Genomic DNA, 6,943 nt, shown 5'->3' on the forward strand with positions numbered 1-6,943 from the left:
GTTGCTTTAAGCAACCATTACCAGACTTACCTGGTATTTACCAGCATTGGTAAATCCCTCTTTTCATGCAGTGATATATCGAATGTATACTTTAGATATGCAATCATCATACAGGGAGTTCAAAACGCAGATATACTAAAACATCATTTTGATAATGCAAATAAGGGGGGTCACTTGCAACAACCCTCAGGTCCGTTTGCAGGTCGTATTTTTCTAAGCTCGAGGCATAGCTACGAAGTGACCCTCTTTAGAGGTCCACAATCATTACTGGTGAAATTTTGTTTTAAACACATACAAGCACACAGAAACTACTATCAATATAAAAAAAAGTAGGAAATATACAATGATCTATTGCAATTGATTACAGATGTGTAAGCAATAAGACTGCGTACGTTTTAGGTACGCTTAGATAGTATGTTTAATTATATTAGAAATAAAACAAAAAAAATGACACTGGGGAGGCACATGTTAGAGTTTTGATCGAAAATTTTAGACACTAATATATGATAGGATACTGGTTATGAATTTGCGTTGACGATGACTGCTAAAGCTACTTAATTCTAGGAATGTTGTTCTCTGCAGGCCCGCGCGTGGCTGTGCATTATTGTTCTCTGCAGGCCCGCGTGTGGCTGTGCATTAAATATTTTACCTCTAGGTTCTATGGCAAGATGGACAAATGGACCTCTGTGCCATATGTATTACGTAATACGTACAACAATGTATAACAATGTCATTTATGTGGTTATAATCAAATGGATATAAACATAGCAATAACTATGATATATATTGATATATATATATATATATATATATATATATATATCAATAAGTAATTAAAATTTAACATAATTGCCCAAAACAAATAATAAGAAATAGGTACACAATTTTTTAATAAGAAAAATCTTGTTGGAAAATGCAAGAACGGTGCATTTACACACATCTAATTGTACTTTAGATACTAGTAGCTTGAAAGGTGTCGTAGGTACCAAATTTAACAATCACTTTATCTATCTACGTAGCCATATCCCGTCTGTCTTTCCGTTGTGCGCTCTTTCTCTCACGGAAAGTACGTTGAGAAGCACCCTTTACTTTTCTTATTGTCTTTGAGGCGGATTGTCTTAAAAAGTCATTAAACTCTAGCCTTTCTTGGTTTGTGGGTTGATTTTCGTCTGCGTACACGTCCATTATGATAGCCATAAACATGCTTAACAAGAAAAACTGCATCATGCACTGGTACAAGAAAAACATCAACGGGTCTAGAATGCGATGTCCTTCACTTAAGGTTTCAAAATCAAAGCTACCCAACATCATCAACAGAAGGCTTTGTAAACTAGATGTTATGTTCTTGTACTCCATGAACTTGACACCGAAAATCAAGTTTGCCGTCTGGGTAAAAGCCATGATGACGATTCCGGCCGTGAACATGAACTGTGTTACAGGCTTGAGAGATCGTCTCAAGGTCATGGACAAGGCGTACACGTGAGAGTTGAAGCGGAGGATCCGGACGAACTTGAACGTAGAGCAGCAGATGAGAAGGCCCAGAAGGTAGGTGTAGACTTGGTACCAGCTGACGGCGTTTTTGTAACCTTCAAAGGAGGAGTTTACGGCCGCACGTTGTGTAATCCCATGAATTACAAGCACAAGAACTGGGTTTTAGGGAGAACTCAAATATATTTATTGGATAAAATTGAGACATTGGCAGTAATATTTTCAAAAAGGTTTGCTGCATTGCAAATATTTAAGTTATAGTTTTATCACATACCTTTTCTTACAAACATGAAAATCATGTTTAACCCTAAACAGTACACCTGGGGTCCGCGCGGACCCCAGCACTATATATTCTGTAATATCTTTTTTGTTTCTAAAGATTTTTTTCTGAAATTTTTAGGTAATTGTCACCCACAAAGTTGTCTCTCAATACAGTGCAGAAAACTACGTTTCTACCATTTATAAGAAAAATTATATCTGATTTTCTTTTGGGGTCCGCGCGGACCCCAGCCGGCTTTCGATCATAATGGTTACACTGGCGTTCTTATACATTACCTTATTTCCGTTTTTATATGTTTTTATGCATTCATCGTATGTCTACCAAGTTTTCAGAGAATGGTGTAGTAATAGAATTAAATTTTAATAACTTTGGTGTAATTATGACGTCATATGACGTCAGAGCTAATAATATAGTCCGCCATATTGGATTTTGACCAATGACGTCATCAAATTAGCATATACTATGCATATTAAATGATTTAACTTATATTTAATTATGTAAGATGTTATTAATGTTGGAAAAGAAGTGTAATTTTATATAAAACTCAGAAAATTTTTATGTTTAAACCAAAATTACTTCTATTTTCAAAAAAACTACCCGTTGCCATGGCAACACAAAAAAACATCAACTTACTAGTATAAAACTAATATGAACTTTTTTCCAGAGACATTTTAAGAAAGGTCTCCAAATTTGATACTTCTAGCGCAAGCCGTTTAGCCGCTATCTGAGATCAAAGTTGGGCCTCAAAAGCCCCTTCAGTCTGAAATGGGTTTAAAAATCGGGTATTTCTTCTTGTCTTCTTTTCTTCACCAAAAAATAGAAAAAGTTCAAAATGTATGATTTTTGTATGTAATGTGGACACAGAGGTTCCCACATCAGTTTGCAAAACAATTGAGCTGGTAGCATGTTGATAATTTCTAAAAATTAGCAAAAAAAATGCTCTGGGGTCCGCGTGGACCCCAGGTGTACAGATTAATCAGTCCGGGAATGTGTTCTGTTGAGGGTTAACAAGAAATAATTACATGCAGCATTTATCATGAAAGACATTTAACAAACAAAATACCTGCAGACACAATCTAAATATATCAGCACCCCTGAAAAAGGCTTTAAAAAGAGGTGTGCCCCTGAATAAGATCCCTTATTCTTATTTAGTTAGTCTTGACAGCATGGAATGGACAGGTCATAATCATTGTGACATGGTCCTTGGACTATGGTAATATGGCTTGATGTAACATTGATTATAGTGCAAACGGCGTTGTTTATTGGTTGGAAAACAGAACCTCCTTCATCTTTGGTGTGCAAAAGACCGATCACGACATCACAGAATATCCTTTGCTTCTGGTACCTAATTTTAGTCATTGATATTGATGCATGCGCAGCGTATACTGCACCATGCACACTACAGCACTACCACACATGAAATGTAACAACCGTAGAGTTAGAGTGATAGAAAACGCCACAATATTGGTAAAGGGTAACATAATACAAGGCAGATGCTACACTTTACAAAAAGACCCATCTTTTGACTAGATACAGATGATAATACTCCTAGATCTTTGCTATGATACCATACAAGATATGTAAGCAGCTACTTTGCAGTAATATACGCGTAAAGTACACATGTAGTATGATTGTGTGAATAACATGTGATCGTAAACATATACATGTCATAAATTACCCATACTGTAGTATAACGTGATGGAAACTCTACTTGAATAAACTAAAAAAATCAATCTGCCCTAAGTCCTATTTCAAACGCACTTTATAGATCCGTCAGTCGACAGTACCTAAGGGATTTCGCACGCAAATTGCGTGTTTTTTTATGCAAACAATCATAAATTGCATATGGTTTTTTTAAACATTGATTTCATTTACTGCCTGTCAGACATATTGCGTTATCTTGGCTAGGTCCTGTCGTGATCTAGTTGTGTTCCTTCCTTCTAGAGTTTTGTGCTTGGTAAACAATGAGCAGGCAGAAACTTTAAGGAAAGCCACCACTTTCTGTTTACAATAGATACATTGTTTTGTACTACATTTTATGTGATTCTCAAGGCAGGACATCAATACAGGTAGGTGTACGCGTTTTGTTTACACGGGGGGGGCAAGACTAGGACGTGTGTGTACATTTGGATATCAGTAATGTCTATGTGAATGCTTGGACGTTCGCTTTGGATTTAAAACTTAGTGAAGTCTTCTAACTCATGCTGAAAATAGTGCCCACCCACTATGTCTAGGGACACTAAAAAGCTATCAGTCCAAAGTATTGAATGTACAAGTATTGGGAAAAAACAAATACAGCTGGGGAAAATGAAACATCTTATTTGTAAATGCCCTTATAGTGAGACAGTTTTATAAAACTGTTACCACAATTTTCCCAAGCCTAAGCAAAATTAAATAAAATAAATGTCTAATAACATCTCAAACCCACTTATTTTCAAAGCGTGAGACTTTACATGCAAAGCAGATGCCACCCCTGGTAGAGACACCAGAAAAATCTACATTATCTAAACATTTTTGCCTCCTTACATTCTGACTTTCCAAATGGTCCCCACGAATCTAAACGGTTGCTGGGATTTCGCCAACTTTGCACTTCGGTTGCATGGCGTTAGCTTGCAATTATTCTCGGGGTATGACTTAGGCAAAAAGAAATGCTGCAACGGTTGTTCTTGTTTAACAAAACACAGATATGGAAACCAATCCTGTTTCCACCGAGAGAGAAGGCATGCACACGCCTCAGCAGTCTGGTTCTCCAGACAATGCTGATGAAGCAACAGCCGATGTAGTAGCGATCAGTACTTTTTCCGTACGTCGCGGGTTTACCAACACGATGTACGCGGGTGGTTCGTCAGAACAAGCTGACCACGGAGGTAATTTTTTACATTAATACTTGGTTTACTTAGTCTAATTTTCGCATAGAAGATTTATAAAAAAAATCCTGTGTGTCCAGTATCTTGCAAGACGGAACAGAGTAGCTTGGAGATGTGAGAAAAGGATATATTCACATCAACCAAAATGCATAATTTTTGTCCCTATTTTACCCAATAAAAAGTCAAATGAAATGGAATTTACTGGAGTTGGTTTCGGGACATGTTCATGAAACCCACTCACATTTAGAGATGCACTCCTTGCAAATATTTTACCACAATGTACATTTTGTATATTTCTGTTTCCCGTCATCTGAGCAAAATTTCAAAGCAAAATGACATGGAATTCAGTATAGGACAAGCTTCAGAGCGTAACATGGAAGTGGGGTGGAAGAGTTCATTTTGCATGTGGTACAGCCTAGTTACGCTTGGTTGTCATGGGAGTATAATAACATATATTTAATCGTAAATGTTGAAGTAACGCTGCAATTTATAAAGGGGACGATGTCAATCGGAAAATCAAACAAATCATTTTCATGCAGAAGCCACCATAATTGCTTTTGTTGCATTCCTTCACCTAGCTTTAGATAATTAGTCTATGAAAAAATGAAAAGCCCTAATGGTAATTCATTTCATTGCAAGTAATATGTGCCTTAATGATACCCTAAACCCTATCATCTTTTTTCAAAGGAAACTTTAAGAGAGCGTGTGCCTCTACAGAAAACAACCATGTGTAATGATTGTGCAATCTTGTGTAGGAGGGAGGGTGATAAGTTAAGTGACGAGTGCGGCGTGTGTAAGGCTGATAGATTAGAAAACTGTATTTCGTTTGTGCTCCCAAACAGATCACTGTTTTAAAATGTAGAATTCTCCAGGCAATTCTCAAACCGTACCAGCCTTTAAAAAATACGACCGGCCGGATCTCCGAAATTTGACATGGCAACTGAAGCCCCCCGAGGTCTAACTTAGGGGGGGGGGGGTACTAGTCAGTTTCCGTAGGGACATATTGGCCTTGGAGCTAAGAAGCTAGCCTGTGTTTCAATCCTGGGAGCAGTCTGGTACCCAGATTATTATCATAGTAAGTGAAGCTGAAACAGTTTTCGAAGGTGCTACTGTTAGGCACATATTTTGTTCCTTATGAGGCAGGGTAATCTTAGCAAGCGTTTCGAAGCGCCGTGACAATTCAATTGCCTTCGACTCCTTTTTGGCTGTAAGGATTTTTGGAAGAATTTGTGGATTTGAAATACACGTCTACATTTTATGCTCAACCACCATGAAAAGAATTTGCCCTTACCAAATGTTCAGAATGGACCCGTCATCTGGTACGTGACTTCGATCAGAGACACGTGACTGTAGGGGCGGGTCATAATCTGTGGCCCCCCTCCCACTGTCTGTGTTAGGACTGTCGGTTGACTCAGATATAAGCCACCTCTTTCACTTCTCTTCCAAACACGCCTTGTTCAGAATCTTAACACCGCCCAGAAACACCAAGTTTTTCGGAGACTGTATGTGTGTACATGTTCGGGGATTCCTCGGACCTGCAGAGGACGTTGATTTTCTTGTTTTCATTCTGCCTTCTTATACTTTTCGCTTATAAAATATACATCATACATCATATAATTTTTTTTTTCTGTTTGTCCAGCACCCTTCAAGCCGGAACAGCTTGGGGATTTGCGACTAGGATATATTCACAGTCACCAAAGTGTTATAATTTTGTTCCCTTTTTTACCCACTTAAAAGGCAAATAAAGTGGAACTCACGGGGAGGGGGGGTTAGGGAAATGTACATGGGATTTATTCACGTTAAGGGTGCACTCCTTGTTAGTGATTTATCTCAATATATATTTTGTATATTTTTGTTTCCTGCATCGTGGGAGTATAATGATATATATTTCATCGTAAATGTAAAGTAACCCTGCAATTTGTATAGGAGACGATGTCAATAAAAATCGCTAAACTAATACATATTAGGTAGAAATCACCATGATTGCTTTTGTCTGCGCAATCAACCATGCCATGTATTCTTTTTAGACGATGCCATTAATCATTAATATAAATCTGAGTTCCCTGAAATTTAATGCAAAGCTTTTTCTACGACGAAATATTCCTTCACCTTGAAATAATTTGTGACAAAAAATATGAAAAGCCCTAATTGTAATTCATTTCATTGCAACTAATATGTGCCTTAAATTGCCCCAAACTGAATGTTTTTAAAGAAAATTTTAAGAGAGTGTGTGCCCCTAGCGACAGAAAACAATCATTGTAGTGATTTTGCAATTTTGCGTGGAAGGGAGGCATGCCTGTGGCCGGGG

Source organism: Branchiostoma belcheri, unplaced genomic scaffold (genome assembly GCF_001625305.1).
Source record: "Branchiostoma belcheri isolate BF01 breed outbred unplaced genomic scaffold, Haploidv18h27 scaffold257, whole genome shotgun sequence".
Classification (NCBI taxonomy): domain Eukaryota; kingdom Metazoa; phylum Chordata; class Leptocardii; order Amphioxiformes; family Branchiostomatidae; genus Branchiostoma; species Branchiostoma belcheri.